This window comes from Podarcis tiliguerta (assembly GCF_965153285.1).
Source record: "Podarcis tiliguerta genome assembly, chromosome: 7".
Lineage (NCBI taxonomy): Eukaryota > Metazoa > Chordata > Lepidosauria > Squamata > Lacertidae > Podarcis > Podarcis tiliguerta.
This window is the reverse complement of record NC_139540.1, coordinates 29,610,528-29,630,544: the sequence shown is the minus strand read 5'-3', so window position 1 is coordinate 29,630,544 and position 20,017 is coordinate 29,610,528. Positions and strand designations below refer to the sequence as shown.

General features: G+C 43.0%; 1 long non-coding RNA gene across 1 annotated transcript in view; it reads right to left on the bottom strand.

Annotated features, from left to right (window-relative positions):
* LOC310682543 overlaps window positions 1–9,271 on the bottom strand; it is a 118,999-nt gene extending 109,728 nt beyond the window's left edge. The window contains exon 1 of the long non-coding RNA XR_014513969.1: window positions 9,187–9,271. This is a non-coding gene — a long non-coding RNA (uncharacterized lncRNA). The remainder of the gene's footprint in view (window positions 1–9,186) is intronic.
* Window positions 9,272–20,017: the final 10,746 nt, after the last annotated feature.

The following is a 20,017-nucleotide window of genomic DNA, read 5'->3' as shown; positions in this document are numbered from 1 at the left end:
CTTTGGCCTGATCCAGAAGGCTCTTCTTATGTTCTTATTTATGGTGGCACAGTGAAGACATGTTCAGCAACCTTCCCCTTCTCAGACAGTCCCATCTATGTTGCTAAATCTACGGTGGTAAATATCACCTGTGGTACTAAATACAGTTTACTGATGTTAAATCTAAGGTGTCAAATATTAGGGCTCTGCATTGGATTCAGCCAAGGTCTGAGCCAAATTGGGCCTATTTGGAGGGATCCAAGCATTGAGGGTCAGGCTGGGTGGCCCATAGAGGACATCAGGCAGGGAGCAGAAGCGAAAGCAATGGAACCCAACCCCTGACATGGGTTATTCCATCCCATCCCATCTGACCCTTTCTACCATCTGTTGGTGAACCAAGGAAGATGGATAAACCAAGAAAGCTGCAGCCGAATATCACTCAGCTGTCTCTGTGTATGTGTGTGTGTGTGTGTGTGTGAGAGAGAGAGAGAGAGAGAGAGAGAGAGAGAGAGAGAGAGAGAGAGACTCCCATTTGCCCTCTTGTTCTCTGCTATGGATACAATGGGCATCTTGTTTTCAAGGTGGTGGTTTCCCCCCCAAAAGGGATTTTATAGCAGAGATGAATTTGCCATTTTAATAAGAATGTCCTAGAACAGGGTGAATCAGAGCTATGTTGCCTTGAAAGACAAAGTTTATGAGAAAGAGGCTAACCAGCTCATACAAAACAATATTCATGGGGTTTCAGTATTTTCACACAGCTCGCATGTACCTTCCGCCATGTGGCATAGGAAGAGTTAGGGGGTGTCAAACTTAAGTGGATATTTTCATTTCTAAACCTGTGAAAAAACGTGAATAACTAAATTTTGAACAAGAGGTGAGAGAGATCTGATTAAAGTTTCTAGTTTGTACCACAAAGGAGAACAAAGGAAGCTTTAAAAGGGGGGGGGTTAGCATCCTCTGGTACCCAAAGGGGAAAATCCAATAATGTGCTTCTGTTCAGAGATCAAATGTCACTGAGGAAATTAATGGAGAATTTAAAAACTGAGCAGTCCTATGGGGGTGTTATCTGCTAATTGTCCACTTCATGATGTTAGCTGGATGATTTAAATGCAGTGGGCTAGTCATATCTGACAATATCTTAGCCTGGGGTGGGTGTATTATTCAAGGCTGTGTAAGTAACTGGTAATTTCTTAACTAAAAATAGTATACGTCCTTACCATTTGGAAGGCTAGAAAATGTTCTTATTTCTTTTGATAACTTATGGTGAAATTACATGTTATTTATTGTGTAACAGGCAGCTATATATTTCACATCATTTCATTTTATTTTAAAATAGCGTTTATTAAAGGTTTTCTTGGGTTACAAAAGTACACGCATTGTCTCTATTTTCAGGTCATAGAGTCTTTTCTACAGAACAGTTACATTCGATGTGAGACATTAATGTTATATACAGTAGAAGGTTGAGGGAGAAACAAGGTGAGGAGAGGGGGAATAGGGGCTGGCAAATTTGCATTCTTTTACTTAGCGTATGTGTGAGGCTTTGTGTCAGCATCACTCGGGTAGTTTCTCTATTCATTTGTTAGTTTTCATTGGCAATGGGGGGGGGGCAGGGAGAGCCCTGGGCATGGTTTGTTGCCTTCAGTTGACTGCAGTGAGTTTTTATAACTTTTTAATTCCAGCCGAGTTAGGTTGTTAATCTATCATATGCTTTTAGCTTTTTGCATTTTATCTGTGTTGTTTTAATTTGTATGAGCCGTCCTGAGTCTTGGCCTAGGAAAAGGGCAGGCTATAAATCACCATCATAATATCTCTTCCTTTCCTTAAATGGATTACAGTAAGTGTGGAGGGCACCACACTGACTCCCCGCCCCCACCAGCTTTGAGCATCTATAGCAGCCCTTTCCTCTCTTGTGTCCCTAGGACAGTGGTACCTCAGGTTACAGGCGCTTCAGGTTACAGACTCCGCTAACCCAGAAATAGTACCTCGGGTTAAGAACTTTGCTTCAGGATGAGAACAGAAATCGTATGGTGGCAGCAGGAGGCCCCATTAGCTAAAGTGGTATCTCAGGTTAAGAACAGTTTCAGGTTAAGAACAGACCTCCGAAACGAATTAAGTTCTTAACCCAAGGAACCACTGTATGGGGATGCTGCCAGCAAACAGAAAACAGCTGCCTTATACCCAGTCAGGCCATTGGCCCATCTAGCTCAATACAGAAATCTCTCCTCAGTACAGAGAGCCAGTGTGGTGTAGTGATTAAGAGCGGTAGACTCGTAATCTGGGGAACCGGCTTCGTGTCTCCGCTCCTCCACATGCAGCTGCTGGGTGACCTTGGGCTAGTCACACTTCTTTGAAGTCTCTCAGCCCCACTCACCTCACAGAGTGTTTGTTGTGGGGGAGGAAGGGAAAGGAGAATGTTAGCCACTTTGAGACTCCTTCAGGTAGTGCTAAAGTGGGATATCAAATCCAAACTCTTCTTCTTCTTCTTCCTAGCCCCACATAGAGATATCAGATGGAACCAATGACCTTCTGCTTGCAAGATAGGTGTTCTAGCACAGAGCCGTGGCTCTTCCGCAAAGCTGTACATGGGGAGTTTATTAAGAATGGGCTTCTGAATGTTTCTGCCTAGAGGAGGTGGAGAGATAAGAGGCAAGGCGATGGTGCACAAGCTCAGAAACATCTTGATGGAAGAAACCTCCAAAGAAGGAGAGTCCACAACTGCCCGAAGAATTCCATTCCACTTTTCTATGGATCTTTTTTTTCCCCAATGGAAAACCACGTCGCCAAATATAGAGGAGTGCAAATCTTGAAGGACAGCTGCTTTTCACTTCATGTATAAGTTCTGAATGTGTGAATTAGGCAGGTTCTCATACAAATGCAAACAGAATACATTTCTCCCTCAACTCTACCTCGCATCAGGGGCCATGAGGAAGGATTGCTAAATCCGATTGGTGTGCCTGTTCAGAGCTCCCTTCAGCTCCAAGCAGAAAGAGGAGGAATGGATTTAAAGGGCCCCGACAGCTTCACCAGGACCCTTAGAGAAACTTTTCCTTGTTGCTTGGCACTGATAAGAGTTCTGAGTGGCTACAGAGCCAAGGAACCACCGGTTTAATCCTTGCTCTCTGTCTCCAATATACCAGCGCTCCATGCTGGGGACGTTGAAGGGATTTAAAAATAACAACTTCCTCACAGCAGCTCCATAACGCTGCTCTCCACAGCACCTGAACCGCCACTGATCCATCTGCCCCCATCTCCCAGGAAATCCACCAGGGGGCAGGAATCTTTGGAGGGGGCCGTTTTGCCCCAGGTCCTCCCAAACCAGGAACCAGCTCTGGCTTACCATGAGCGGCCTTGAGCACACTTTGGTACAGAGCGCCAGGCAGAAATCGCTAGTGTAAATAAATAATTAATACAGATAAATAATTAATACAGATATTAATTCAGCATCTGCAGCTCAATGTGCAAAAGCAGGTATAAGCTACGTTTTCAGTATTTTACAAGAAGCAGAAAAATCCTACCAGTATGCCTAACTATTTTCAAAGTGTATGACAAATATTTCAATTTATACTCTTCTTAAAGATTTTACTGCTGAATATATATGTATATATTCAGGGTGGTATATACGTTACCCTGGACCAATAAAAACATATTATTCTGGCCATTTAGATGCTCCCATTTACAAATTTAAATATTACTTTAATTTAAATTCAGTCAGGATGCTTCTAAGTGGAAGGGAGCGCAAAAGGTTACGAAGGTCTGATTTTAATTTGCACCACAAATCTATATATCGATCATGTTCTAAATAAAACATTTTGCTTTAATAATCTTAAAGGCATTTCCCTAGTAGCTTCTGCTGCTGAACGCTTCCAGCTAAACAGCAGACTTTATTGGCTCCTGTAGCAGAAGCACAAACAAAATATAAACCTTTGAGGCATGTGAAATTATACATTAATAATGAACGAATACCAAATAATAAACAGAACCTTTTGCTGTTCTGCTTTGGAATGCTGGAGCAAAATCGACGCAAGGAGGAACAAGGGGAGCTCTATTCAATGTGCAGATTTATGGGGACGTTGTTCTCTATGTGCACAAAAAATCCAACTAATGTAACGATAAACTCAAAGCAATTTTAATAAACATGCATCAGAAGAAAATGAAAAATTAATGTGTTTATAAATAACATATTTTGTGCAAAATACGCTGCTAAAGCCTTGGGTTTAATTGCACAAAGTCAGAAAATTTCAGCGTTGTGAATCCACAGAATTTATCACTTTACATAACTACAGGGTTGCAGCTATAAAATGGTTTGCCCGCATGTGGTACAGAAATAAATAATGAGTGCATTAGGAAACGTGAATGCATTCATGGGCTCAAATTAAATTGTTTACATTCATGAATGCAAGAGCAGACTGCAAAGCTTGGGAATGTAGAAACATTGTAAGCTTCCTTAAGCTAAGACTACTGGTCCACCCAGCTTAGTACTGATCACAGTGATGCAGTGACAATGCAGGCAAAGGCTTCCTCAGCCCTATCTAGAGACACTGGGAACTTAACACAGAACCTTCGGCATGCAAATCATAGTCCTTCCCCAAGCTTTCACAGCTGGAGCAGATCTTTCCAAAGATGGGCAGCTTCATGCATGGATATCAAAACATTTGGACGATCTGTGCACCACCAACTTTGACACGTAGAATATTTTCTCTGATCTCAGATGGATTTTCATCATGCATACATGTCTTCTGCAATCTCTAGGCTAGACTCTGCCATGGCCTCTCACTTCACATCCACGTGCCCTAGAAAGTGGGTGAAAAATTGCAACAGTAAGTTTGATCACATGGAGAAGCATGGTGGCTGGGGTCCATTGCGCCATGCTACTAGTTGTGTATGCTCAAGAGGGCTTTGAAAATCTTAAGTCACAGCTTCCAGTGGATGGGAATTTTCACAAACAGTTTCTGATGCAAAATGGGGGTTGGCTGCTTAATTATGAAAGTGAAAAATCCCAGGCTGTTGGTTTTTTACATGGGAGGTCCACGCTCTCGCTCTTCAGCCATTTCTGTTACCATAACAGCACTTTTTGAAGCAGATATAATCAGAGGGATGGCATCACATGGAAAAACAAGCTGCTTTTCAACAGTATGAACAGCTGCTGAGTTTACACATGTTAACTCTTTAAGAATGGAAGTTGATGCAGTGCCTTACACAGCTAAATAAAATCTGTTTAAGCATATATCAAAGCCAGAGTTGATCCTAACTGAGGATAAAAGGCAACTACTTACAACAGGGAGGGAGAACCTGTGGCCATCCATGTGTTGTTGGAGCAGGGCTGGCCCAGCCATTAGGCAGAGTGCAGCTGCTGCCTCAGGCGGCAGAAGCCCTGTGGTGGCGGCAGTGAAGAAGTGACACATGCATTGGTGCTGAATTGGGGTGAGATCGTGTCCATTTTGAGTGAGATTTTGCCCCAAATCAGCGGGACCTTGGCTGAGATCAACGCCGATGCTGGCAGTGCTTCTCCGCCAGTGACAGATGTGACAGATTGTGAGGTGGAGGCAGTGGCAGCAGAGAGTGGTGCTGATGGCTGCAGTAGCAGGTATGGTGTTGGCAGGAGCAGCCACCACTGCAGGGCAGGGTGGCAGTGGCAGAGCATATGCCCATGCTGCCCAGGGCGGGCACACTCCCAAGGGGGGCAGAGCACGGAGGGTGCCCTCCCTTGCGCCACAGTTCAGGGTAGGAGGGAGTGGGGGAGCTGCTGCTCACTCTCCTCCTGCTCTCCACAGCCGGGTCAGACATGCACCTCGCCACGGCTGAGGAGGGCTGCTCTCTGTCCCTGGGTCAGAAGAGCTGCTGCCGCTGGGCATGAGGTGTGCTGCCCTCTCGCCTGCCATTTTGTAACCCCCTCCCTCAGTCATGACACCTGGGGTGGGCCACATCCACCCCCCTTCCTACGCCTCTGCAGTGTGGCACTTCTCGTTTCACCTCAAGCAGCAAACTGGGACATGCCATCCCTGTGTTGGACCACAACTCCCGTCTCTCCTTAGTCTTGGCCGTGCTTATTGGGTCTGATGGAAGGTCAAGTCCCACAGCATCTGGGGGGCCACGGGATTCCTACTCGTGAAATATATCCATATCATGCAGCACCTTTAGTGGGAGCCAGTGTGGTGTAGTGGTTAAGAGTGATAGACTCGTAATCTGGGGAACCGGGTTCAATTCCCTGCTCCTCCACATGCAGCTGCTGGGTGACCTTGGGCCAGTCACACTTCTCTGAAGTCTCTCAGCCCCACTCACCTCACAGAATGTTTGTTGTGGGGGAGGAAGGGAAAGGAGATTGTTAGCCACTTTGAGACACTCCTTCGGGTAGTGATAAAGCACGATATCAAATCCAAACTCTTCTTCTTCTTCACCTTTAGCCCAGCCATTTGGGCAGGTTTGGCTAGGAAATTTAAAACAAATCAAGCTGTGCATACATTTTTCAAAGGTGACTGCAGATTTTTCTTTAAGAAATAAATCATATATTACTACCTTTCAATATTAATTATGGTAATTCTTTTTCCCAGGGGTTGTGAATCAAATAACCCAAAATTGTATGTGTGTAATTTTCATTCACTTATTCTCTTTTTTGCTTCTGGGTTTCTTTATTTTTGTATGTCACTGAATTATATTTCTTTATTAAATAAATAAATATAAGTATATTTGTTAACAGTCGACAAGATTAGGCTAGATGGACCAATGCTCTAACCTGAAGCAAGAGAGCTTCCTTTGTTCACCATTATTTCTCCCCCACAAAACAATCTGATACTATGTGGTTCATAACGCTGGTGCCATCGTGGTTCAGCCATACTAATTTATGCATGTGCTGGGGTTGAAATGGAGCAGGTAGTGCTTCGAAGACTGTTTTGCAATATTGATTTTTAACCATGGCATTAAGAGAATGATTGATGTCCAATGCAAATGGGTATTTGGCATTGTCTTTTGATTCTTGGCTGAAAATTCAGACATATATCCATAGCAACAGAGGAGCAGATATCTTCGGGAATAGAGCGATCATGATACATCTCCTTCTGTGCCTCAGTGACAAGCGTTTTGTATGTCCTCAAGGTGTTTCTTTGCCACAGTTTTATACTCCTGCATGGTTTAAATGATCCACAACAACAAGGCAGGTAGTGTCCATCCTGTTGTTTTGTAATCATGATTTTAAAATGAAAAGCAGCTGTCACTGGTAATGTCAAAGCACGTTTGCATAGTCAGGACCCATATTTAATGTTGTAATCGATTGCATTTATTATGTATTGTGTATTTTTTTATATTGTGATTTTATGTTGTGAACCGCCCTGAGATCTACAGGTTTGGGTGGTATGCAAATTTTAACAGCAACAAAATGAGAGGTCAAAACATCTGGCATGCTTACAAATGCCAAGCATTTGGGAGGATACCACTGGGTTGTTGTTTTTAAAATGACAACAAAAAACAGCCTACTTATTACCTAAACTGGAAAGTAGTTTTTAGACTATCAAATGTGTTTTATACTACTGAATAAATTCCAGGAAAATCAAGCTAAGGAAAACTACTAATATCTAAGACACTAGTTTCACACAAAAGTCTTGTGTCACACCCACAGCCAAAAATCACATTTATCATTGCTTCTAGAGATAGTTCTTCGATCAAAAAACATGCACCTTTGTGGTGGTGGTGGTGGTGAGGAATTCAATCTACATCCCTACAGAATAAATTTCTGTCTTTAATGAACAGATCTGATAGGCAGTCACAACATTAGTCATCTGTCTATCACACATATCCAAATTTGGTGTTCATCTAATGTGCTGTGCATACCATTTTATCAGGATTTTGAAATATCATGCAAATGAGCTGCAGCTCCACAGGCTTGGCTCAGAAGCTATAAGAATAACCTCATACTAGATCTGCAGGAGACAAGTCTAGTTGCCTTTGTTTTGGAAGGGTATCTTTCAAAATGCCTCAAACAATGTCCAGGGATCAGATTCCTCTTTTAAAATGTAGACATGTTGGGATTTTACAGCTACAAGAACCTACAGTACAGTAGCCTCTACTTTAATTTGGTAAATTATTATGTTTCAGCAGCACCAAGAGAAATATAAGCCATTAGCAGCATGCGGCGCTTCTCCAGGGATACAGCACAATAGCACTCTTTCAGAGATGCAATCAATTCTCAGGGAGGTTGTTTCCTGCATGATTCCAGGCTGCTCCTTTAGAGGAAAAGCTCCCCATAAAAGAAGCAGGAAATGCATGACATGTTTCAGCAACGGGCCATTATAATTTAATGGGGCATTATTAAAATACGAAAAAGAAAGTGCCACGCTTAAAAGGCCTTCACGTGAATTACCCTCCCTCCGTTTCAAACTGGAAGCATCTGTGGCACGTTTTTTCATACGCTTAACCTTTTCCTCCCTCCGGTGGGAAAACAAGCATTCAGCCCAATAGATCAGCTGTGTTAGTCTTGTGGCCGGAGATAGACAGAAAAATAGGAAACTCGGAATCTTAACTACATGCGATGTTAGCAGAGTGATTAGTAAATAGGTTGTTTTTAAAAAATTAAGTAGCAGGAGTGTGGAATGGGAAGATAGTGTTAGTGCGCACAGGGAAGGTAGGTTTAAGCCTTCCTAGTGATAATGGGGGCACCACACAGCAATTAGCATTTGCGGAAAAACTATTGTCCTCAATGGGAGCTTTCCCCTCTTAGTGTCAATTGTTGCAAGAAGAGGATGTTTTACTAAGATCATGGCTGGGGAGGGAAGACTTAGACTGCCCCATGCACTGCGGTGTGTCTAGCCTTCCACACACACCCCACAAGCCTGTTTTTTAAAGATGTCATTAATGTCAAACATAGTTCAGCCTATGTGTAATGCAAGACAACAGTTAGTAATACACATACAGGCATATACAGAGTCATTGTCATTTTCAATGTACAATTAAACAATTATACTTAACAGAGTCTACCAGCTTCCCACTGAGCTGTCATACTTTACTTTACAACCAAGGGACATTAGATTGCAAAAGAAGATGCATGTGTACTTCTTTATCTTATTTTTAATAGAACGGGGTTGGTTTTGTTAGCTGTTCCTATGAGCTTCCATGCTTTGGACTTTAATTAGAGCCATCTGCCAGCTGTCTAGGACCATCATAGTAAGTATCATAGCTAATTGTCCAGCTATGGGTTGGCCGTTCTTATTACAGTGGTACCTCGGGTTAAGTACTTAATTCATTCCGGAGGTCCGTTCTTAACCTGAAACTGTTCTTAACCTGAAGCACCACTTTAGCTAATGGGGTCTCCCGTTGCCGCCGCACCGCCGGAGCCCGATTTCTGTTCTCATCCTGAAGTAAAGTTCTTAACCCAAGGTACTATTTCTGGGTTAGCAGAGTCTGTAACCTGAAGCTTATGTAACCTGAAGCGTATGTAACCCGAGGTACCACTGTACATGTAAAGTGTCTTAGACAAGCGTTTCACCCCTTTACTCACATACAAACAAATTACCAAAGTGGGTACAATAGGAAAGGGTCAAACAGCAGACCGAAACCATGTCCTTAACGAACTGCTTTGCTTTCTGGGCAATGGATATTGAAAGTATCTCTATTTGATAAGCATTTGTTGAAGCTTGGCGGCTGAAGTGTTTCTGTGACACATTTAGCAAGCTGGTGATAAAGTCATCCTTAACAACACAGGGGCGGCAGGGAGTGGGGGAGAACGGCAGGGAAGAAATAAGCCTCCCTGAAGTCTGGTCTTTCCTAAATCATCCCCAGAATATTATCAAAGCTTTCTCTCTTTGGCACATGTGTAGGTGGTTGACAGCTGCACAATACTGATAACTAGTTACCAGCATGGAGCTATTTCCACTGTATTTATTCAAAGGCCCCTGATGACAAGTTATAATTGGCCTATCTCTAAAAAGCATGTTACATGCATGATCTAAACTTCTAGTAATTTCAGAAACTGCATTCAAAAATAGCTATTTTTATTTTTTTCGCCTTTTCTTCACTTGCTTCTGTTCCTTAATTGAAGAGACCAGCTCTGAATACACTTACTGGCTCTCAAGAAAACCGGAATAAGATTGCACTATAAATATGATTTGGCTAGATCTCTGGGTTTCAAAGCTATAATGCAGCCTTACTAAAGCTCTCTTGACTGCTGTGTCATTTTAAGTCCCCATTAACTCACTGCAGAGTCACTTTTGAGCCTAGTTATCTGGCATTATGAAGTCACTGTGGTGAGAATCTTCTTACAGGAATCCAATGGCATTCCTTGGGAAGGAAATGCATCTTGTAGAGTCAGCAGATTCTATGAAATGTCGACTCATAAGGCTTGTGTCCATCTCGTTAATTATTTACCGTTATTGGTTTGTTTAGTCCCTTGGCTTCTGTAAATGTGGTTTTCTGCAGCCCTGGTAATGCAAAAAGGGGGAAAGGGACAAAAAAAAGGGATCATAGGAGATATCTTAGGCTTAGGCATTTTGGGTATAGTCAGTCCCTTGAAGCAAACTGGGAACCTATGAGAATGATAAAGAACTGGCTTAGAATGCTCATATCACTCAGTCTCATTTAGTACTATTGCCACCATATTCCGTATTAATTGCAGTTTGTGGACCCATTTTCAAAGGTAGCCCCAAACACAATGCATTGCAGTAATCTGGAGGGAAGACTATCAAGACATGAAAGACTGCAGCCAGACTATCACACTGTAGTTGGGTCATGGCTAGCATTTTGTTGGTGTTAGTACAGGGCAGGTAACAGGGCAGATTACAACAATTTAAAGTTCAATATTCATAGAATCTGTGAATTGTAGAATTGAAAGGGGCCACAAGGGTCATCTAGTCCAACCCCCTGCAATGGAGGAATCCTTTGCCCAACATGGGGCTCAAACCCACAACCCAGCGATGAAGAGTTTCATGTTCTACTGAATGAGTTATGATAAAACAAATTATAATCACGGAAATAGGGTGAGACCTGAAAACACATCTCATGTGTCAAGCTCAAATTCCCTAACAAAACCTTTGCCAGTTACCCTATCGCTCCCCTTGGCCTGATAGCACACAACTCACTACCCCTAGAGGACTTCACATTCAATCTTCCTTAACTCTGGAGTCCTTTGGGCTTCTCTTGGGATTACAACTGTGGTCTTCAATCTACTTCAGCAAGAACTGTTGCATCAGGTTTGAAAGGAAAACCTCTTGGATCCATGCCTAGAAATCAAAGGGCAAATGAAAGAAAACATGGAATAAAGAGAAGTCTGGATGAGTCCTTAGCTTCAGCACTTTCTTAAAGTCTACCATAGAGCCTTGCTCTCTTCTTAGTAGACCTCCTTGAGCTCTTCACTGGAATGATATCAGCATCTAGGTTGGAGCTTCAGTTTCTTTCAGATGCCAACTTCTGCCATTGGCCCTGGCTCCCGTCATGCTTTCCCAAGGCTCTCCTGAACCTCATTTAAGGTCCCTTGCTATTCCACTCCACCCAACTTCAGCTAGAACTGCTACTTTTTCTGATCATTACTGAACCTTGCCTTTTATTTGTACCAGCCAGGCTACTCTACCCAAATGCCTCCATTGGTGCTAAACTCCACCCTCTTGTTGCATCTTGTCACAAGGAAAATTTAATTTGGTTTGCCATTGCTGTTTACCTGCCTAAGTCCCCTGGTAGTTCAAAATGGTAAAATGGATTGACTTACTGTCTACGAAGATCCAGGTACCTGTGGTTTATTATTGAGCAGCTGTCCAAACTCTGACTCACTGTCCCCATATTTTATAGACAGTATATAAAGGCTGCCTTAATTAAAAATCAGAGCAATTTCAGGCTCACATTCTTAGCAGAAAACATTAAGCAATCAACAGGAGGCTTGCTTTGTTTAAATGGACTGGAGATAGCAGGAGAGAGAAGACTGAAACCCAGCTATACTGTACCTAGCTTCTTGCCTTAAAGGTCTTGGGATTTTGCCCCCCTTGCCAAAAAGTATTTCTTAATTCTTAAACCAAATGCGGTCATAAATACAGCAAGAAGACACTTAAGAAAATAAAAGAAATATCTGGAAAAGAAACCTAATACTGAAATAACAGAAATAATACTGTTGCACCAATAACAGCCTTGTAGCTCCTTAGCTCCTCCTGCCCACCTAGCAGTTTGAAAGCACGTCAAAGTGCAAGTAGATAAATAGGTACCACTCCGGCGGGAAGGTAAACGGCATTTCCATATGCTGCTCTGGTTTGCCAGAAGTGGCTTAGTCATGCTGGCCACATGACCAGGAAGCTGTACGCTGGCTCCCTCGGCCAGTAAAGCGAGATGAGCGCCGCAACCCCAGAGTCGGTCACGACTGGACCTAATGGTCAGGGGTCCCTTTACCTTTACCTAGCTCCTTAGAAGGCCAAGGACAAAATTACCACTTGATTTGGAGAGAGGCACAGCACAGAAACATTTTGTGAGAATTTTTCATGCAGTTACGTTTTGATGTCATAGAATCATAGAATTGTAGAGCTGCAAGGTACACTGGACCTCAGCGTCCAGGCATAATGGTGGGAGTGGAGACACTCCATCAGGTATACTGGACCGAGGCCCTTTAGGGCTTTAAAGGTCAGCACCAACACTTTGAATTGTGCTCGGAAACGTACTGGGAGCCAGTATAGGTCTTTCAAGATTGGTGTTATGTGGTCTCAGCGGCTGCTCCCAGTCACCAGTCTAACTGCCGCATTCTTGATTAGTTGTAGTTTCTGGGTCACCTTCAAAGGTAGCCCCACATAGAGCGCATGGCATTAGTCCAAGCGGGAGATAACTAGAGCATGCACCACTCTGGCGAGACAGTCCACAGGCAGGTAGGGTCTCAGCCTGTGTACCAGATGGAGCTGATAAACAGCTGCCCTGGACACAAAATTGACCTCCACCACCATGGACAGCTGTGAGTCCAGAGTTTTTTGAATTAAGACTGTATATAAATATACAAAATCTAGAAACAGAACAGCACCAGCACTTTAATTAAAAGCAGTCAGTTCCCAAAAGCCTGTCTTCATTTGCCAGAGCAAGGACAACAAGGAGGGAGCCAGTCTGGGAGCAGCCACCGAAAAGGCCCTTGGTGGTGTACACAGGATTATAACCTTAGAGTTCCACAGAAGGACTAAAAAAATGCTTAACTGCATCTGGATTGAGATGATGTAAACCTATTTCTTTCTATCTTTTCCCCTCTCCAAGTTATTCCATGTATATAAATGTAAAATCGTAATAGGAGCAGCATCAATAGCATTTACCTCTAGCATATACCAGAAGAGCATTCTTTGCTTTAATATAAATATACTGATTCGCACAAAATAAAGATATATTTGTCTTTAGGTGCATATTCCTATGCTCTGAATACATCCTCTTTCATTATCTCTTCCATCTGTCAGCCAGTACATTATTCCTTCCCCTGTATTTTTGAGTACCACATTTAGCCTCACAACACACCACTGCCTTCTTAAAAATAATAATAATGCTGGGTTGTTTCCAACTAAATCATACTCAAAGTAGGCCCACTGAAATCAATCTGCTTAAGATAGTCATTTCCATTTATTTCAGTTGATATACTCTGAGCATGGCTTATGTGGAGGTACCCATTTCCTATCTGCTTGTTTTTCTGTTTTCTTCTTCTTAGTGTCCTGATCTGTTTAAAGTTGCAACACATCCATAACATTCATCATGAAGAGTGTTGCCACCTTGCAAAATGACTTCATCATTATTAATGGTCCGTAAGTTGTGGATGTGTGTATATTTTAATAAGCTCTTAAATGACCATTTTTTAAAAAAGAATCATTTCAACAAAAAGAATAAATATAAAAATCCGCAAGCCAGTTTCTAAAGCACTCTCTAGGTGCTAATATTATTGATGGGGAAAGTGTTGTCAGTACCAGGAAAATATTCGAGAATGGGGCTCCAAGGCCTAATTCACACATTATCTAGGCAGTGTGATAGCTATTAAACAAATGATTCCGCATGGTTGGGCTACATAATACATACAGAGGGGAAATTGGGCTGGGATAGCTCAGTTGGTAGAGCATGAGACTCTTAATCTCATGGCCATGGGTTCCAGCCCCATGTTGGGCAAAAGATTCCTGCATTGCAGGGAGTTGGACTAGATGACTTTTGTGGTCCCTTCCAACTCAACAATTCTATGATCTTCTGGTTATCTCTTTGGCAAGAGCCCCATTGGGGACATGGTGGTGCTTAGGAGAGAAGGACCTGTGACCAGAGGTGGGCAAAGTTGTCCATTTCATTTTTTCATTTTTCCAATCTTAAATTCAGTCCTCCACATTTTTGCAGCAATTTGCTCATTAAAAAAAAAATCCACATGAAAATTCACCAACATTTTGGTGCAAATTTCTCCTAATGAACACAGTTTGGTATACCGTTTTGGCTAATATAGATATTTTTGCAAAGCATATTTCCTCCTAGTATAGCGCACCTCCAATTTTGTATGTTATTTTCATGAATATATGCATTTTTATGCTCCCTTTTACCTAATAACAAAATTTAATGGAATAATTTGTACACAAAAAACAATGGTTCCAGTCATTGACTTTTTTCACAAGATGTTTACAAACAATATTTGTAAAATGCAGTACAAAGAATTCATAGCCCATTTCAGTGTTCCATTCACCAGTTAAGGGCTGTAGCTCAGTGGCAGAGTATCCGTGGCATCTCCAGGTAGAGCTGGGAGAGAATCCTGTTTGGAAAACCTGGAGAGCCACTGACTGTCACAGAGCGAGTCAGCAGTAAATCACTAAAAAGGGACCCCTGACCGTTAGGTCCAGTCGCGGACGACTCTGGGGTTGCAGTGCTCATCTCACTTTACTGGCCGAGGGAGCCGACGTTTGTCCACAGACAGTATTTCTGGATTATGTGGGCTGCATGACTAAGCCGCTTCTGGCGAACCAGAGCAGCGCACGGAAACGCCGTTTACCTTCTCGCCGGAGTGGTACCTATTTATCTACTTGTACTTTGACATGCTTTCGAACTGCTAGGTTGGCAGGAGCAGGGACCGAGCAACGGGAGCTCACCCCGTGACGGGGATTCAAACCACTGACCTTCTGATCGGCAAGCCCTAGGCTCTGTGGTTTAGACCATATGCCACCCACGTTCCTAAAATCACTAAAGTTGGAGTTAACTCTTCATTAGCAAAAGCACGATCTTCACAGACTTGGCTGAGTGTCAGGTGTAATGAGCACAGCAGCTCAATCCTGGTGGTCTTGCTCCATGGAATTAGTTGCCGAGACTGAAAGTCCCTGCCTCCCCACCACCATCTGCATCCCCTCCTCTACAGGATTTCCCCCAATAATCAGAGACTGTGCCTCTGCTCTTTTCATGCCTCTTCTGGTTTTGGGAGACCGGGGGTGGGGTGGGGACTTGTCACAGCAGGAGGCACAGACCACTCTGACTCATCTCTGCCTCTTGGCCTCTCCCCCCCCTCCCACACACACTCACCTGTTTCAGCTTCTGCCTCTGATTCTGCACTTCTCTCTGCCACAGACTCTCCCAGCTCACTAAGCCCTGTTCCCTCTTCAGCTTCTGACACTTCTTCATCCCAGTCTTCTCCCTCTGCTCCCTCTGACCACTCATTGTAGTCTCACCACCTCTTGATGGATTCTGAGCCTTCTTTCTTTGGTGGTTCCCCAGCTGGTTCCTCCCACCATTCCTCTGCATCCAACCAGTCCATGACACTGACAGTGTGGACAATTGTGAGCTAGAAAGACCATCAGTGCTTCTCAAAATAAGGCAGCTTCCTATGTTCCACTAGTAAGGCGTGCTTGTGTCTTCTGTGCATCCCTATCAGGAGTCTAACTGCAATAGTGGGGGGAAGAGTCTGACTTGACAAGCTTGCTGATGATCATGAAAGCAACACAGAGGCTGGTAGTCAAACGATATATTTCACTGCAAATATTTCTGAGCAAACTGTCTGCAACTATAAAAGACAATCAAGTTTCCAGAAATTCTGCATGCTGCAATTATCTCTTCTCTCAGACTCCTACTGTAAAAAAAAAACAGCTTCAGAAGTGCAAGCTATAAATTTCAAATGAAATTAGTACTCAAAGAGAAGTGCCAGCTTGTCATTCCTAGCAACAGAAATCCTTTCTGTTTTGTATTCAGGCACCATAGATTAACTGTGTGCCGTTCTTTTAAGTACATCCAGACTCCCTATCCCTCTAGGAATAGGAGACGTCTCAGAAAGTGTGGATTTTGTAGGTTCACCTTTAAATACAAACTCAGTTGACTTTCTTCCCCATCGCTATGACTGATGTCCTGTAAGCCTTCCATGACAATGTGCAAAGGCCCTTAAAACCACATAGATACTGTTTACAACATCAGCAGTCTTGGTAGTCTATTGACTCCTTCATCTACCTCCCACTGAATAATATGTTCATGGTGTCTCAGAGCTGCTTAAAAGAAGAGATTGAATCCCACTGGTGTCTGTCCACTGATGGAAGGCTTTTAGATCCAGTGGAGGTTTCTCTCAATGGAATGGTGATTTGCCTTTTCTACTGCAGTTCCCCATGCCACTTTCCATGCTGTCTGAAAGGCCTCAGCAACACTCCAGAACAGCTATGGCAGACATAAAGGGTGACTGCAGGGAAATGGCAGAGTATCTTGAACTGTGTTCCGCTGGTGGAAGGCTCTGCTGGGCCACAGTCTTCCATCAGCGGTGGGGTACCAACTGAATACAACCCACATGCACCAAGTCTCTCTAGGCAACACTTTGACAAAACAAGCTTCTGAAAATGAAGCTAAAAGGTCCTGGGCCTTGGTGTGAAATCTGAATAATTTGGAAATACAATTCCCCCATTTTCAGGATTCTGTGACTTCTAATATTAGAACTGAACATTATGCTGCAGCGTGGGAAAGATAGCATGAAAATCTTGATTTTAGAATAGTTCAATTCTGCTCTCACAGCATTCTTAGAGGGACTTTGGCCAAGGGGAACATGTTTCTTAAGCAAGGTTGCCAACTGCTAGTAAATTTGCTGACTGCCAGGAAGAAAAATAGTTGCACAAGCTTTTCCTGCCATGGAAAAAACAATCCTGCCAGTAATTCTTTTCATTTCATGCCTTACCCATTTTTTGAGAATAGAAACCAAAGTACAGAAATCAATATAATTTGAACAGCAACTCAGTTGCTCTTCTGTTAGCTATTAATTTATAGTAGGTATCTTTATTTTAAAGAGCAAAGAACATGGGTTTCAGTTAGTGAATATGTGTACCCACTTAGGTCTCTGCCAGTGAGCAATTACTCTAGTTAGCCTGCTGCCCTGTGGTGCTTTTAAACCTTCTGTGTTGTAAAGCAGGTGTGGTGAACCTGTGGCCCTCTAGATGTGGCCAAAATATATCACTCCTACATCCTTGACCACTGGCCATGCAGGCTGGGGCTGCTGGGTATCAAATCCAGTGACATCTAGGAACACCAGATCCCTATCCCTGGTGTTTTGTTGCCATTTCCAAAGAGCATATAATGATGGCTCACTCTGAGTCCTAAATCGCAGAAGGTCCCTCTCCTACCCATAGACACACCTGCATCAGACAACCTTGCTAATTACCAGAACTCTAACGATCTATCCCAGTCTACCTTCTGCCTGCCCCTGCACTAATCTGTCCCTTTCCTTTCCTTTCCCCTTTACTTTGACAAACCATGATTCCCTCCTGTATTCATTGGGGCAGCGGCAGCTCTTTTTGGAGAGAAGCTGAAGGTTTAAGGCCAAGACAACTCTTTCATTTATTTCCTCTGTGGTGTGAACATCTTCTTTGTCCTTTGTTCTTTCAACTACTATAGAGGTAGAAGACAGCAAAGGGCAAGATGGCATCTCTCCACCCGCCCTTCTACGATATAAAAGACTGCTTCAAAACTAGCAAAAGGATAGTGTCCTCCCCAACTTCCAAAGGCAGCAAGCTAGTTATGGGGTGCAGGAGAGACCATGTGGAATGTACAGCTATGTCCTTCAACAGAAGGGTGTGACTATGGGGCTTGTGAGGATCAGCCAGGGCAGTTTCCTCCCTCTGCCTAATGGTAGGTCTGGTCCTGGGTGCTCCAGCAGTAACGAAAGGATATGAATAGCCTATTAAATAACGTATTCCTGTGTAGGGACAATAGGGGACAACTGAGGCTCTTCACTGAAGCATCAGGAAAGGAAAAGAACATAATCCCTACATTTGCCCAGGGATGTAGTGGCAGGAGAGGTAGTTGCTAGGGTGGCCGCTGTCCTACTTTACAGAGAATAGCCTTCTACTGAGATGCTGTCAGAGGATGGTCTTCCAGTTGAAGGGCTCTCTGCTTCAAGTTCTGTTTAAAGATAAAACAGCATAAGAAGAGAGAGCAGGGCCCTTGACATTTCCCATCAAGCTGCACAGCAGAGCAATACAACACACAGGTCTCTTGACCACCGTCTTTCCCAGGCTAGTGAGGTGTCTTGTATTTTGAGTTAAATTATACTACTTATTTCTAAATCTGCATCTATGCAGTAATTTAACAAATGCAAGTATTACGCAAATGTGTTGTCTTTAATGGTGATGGTCCTCTTTTTTGACAATGTGGATCCTCATCTCCTTCTTGTCTCTGTCTCTTATATTAGGATTCTTGCCACGTGCAGAAAAATGCACAGAGATGGTGATGGATTGATTTTAATGGTTTTATATGTTTACTGTGAAGTGCTTTGTGATATATAAATGAAAAGTGGTATGTATTTTTTTTCAAAAGAATACAATGAAATAGGACGCATTTCTATGCATTGCTTCACAGTTTAGTGTCCAGAGTCACAGAAATGTACAGTTCAGTTTAAATTCCTTGGAGTCTACACTGAGACAGTATGACAAACACCTTGCAATAAAATTAAATCAAGTAAGAAGACAACACAGCTTAAAGGGAGAATGTGTCCCCCCCACCCTAATCCGGTCAGTTTTATCTAATCACTGGACCATGTATAGGCTAGCTAATTTCTACTTCCATTAACATAGGCCTAAGCCAAGTGCTCATTTTAATTTAAATTACATAGTAAATGGAATGCCATCCCAAGGGTCTTAGTGGAATCTGGAAGGAAGAAACCATGTCTGTATCATTTATATTTCTGTTCCGGCATTAGATGTACGAGGATGGGGACTGGGAGGAGGGAGTGGCAGGAAGAAAAGCACAAGACACAACATTGGGAAGAGTCTTTTTGGGTTTTGTGTCTAACATGATTCAGTTCTGATCCATTAATTCTGTACTCCTATTCATAAGTCCACTTATCCAAAAGTATCTTCCACTGAAATCAAGTTTAGTCATTGTTATCATTTATTTCTCAGTTACATTTCTATCCCGCCTTTCAGCTAAGGAGCTCAAGATGGCGGTCATGGTTCTCTTTCTCCCCATTTCATCCTCACAACAACCCTCTGGGGTAAGTTAGGCTTGGAGGCAGTGACTGGCCCAGAGTCACCCTGTGAGTTTTGTGGTTGACTGGCAATTTAAGCAGATGGCTGAGCCTGCATGTCCAGTGATGACTGGGATGGTGGCCAATAGCGAAGACCTGCAATTGCCACCCACCCAGGAAAGAGGGTAAGCGGCCATTCTCTACTGTGGCCAGTGGCCATAACTGGTCACACCATCTCTCTGTATTTACACCCTCTAAAAATTTCCAATATATCACTGTTAGAATTCTTGCAACCATAAGTATCTTACTAGTTATTTATTGTTAATATGAAAACATTCTCAAACTCAGCATACATGGACAGCGACACTCTTTTACAACTCTAAATCTTGTCCTGGAGTCTGCTTCCCTCTCCTCTTTCCCCATAATCCCACTTGGCTTCTGTTAAAGGGGCAGTAGCATATTAACAATTAATAAGGGCAAAGCTGAAGGCATAAGCTTTTATGCTTTAATAAGCTTTCTTTTCCCCTTGCTAGCATCCTAATTCAGAACCCATTAATAAGGCATGATTTGCACAAGAAGCCAATTGCATAGGTGGCTGCTCGCATAGCAACTGCTATGTAGCAAGCGGTTTGTATGAAGCCGCTCACCTTGTGGTTATGTCAATGTTAAGCAAAT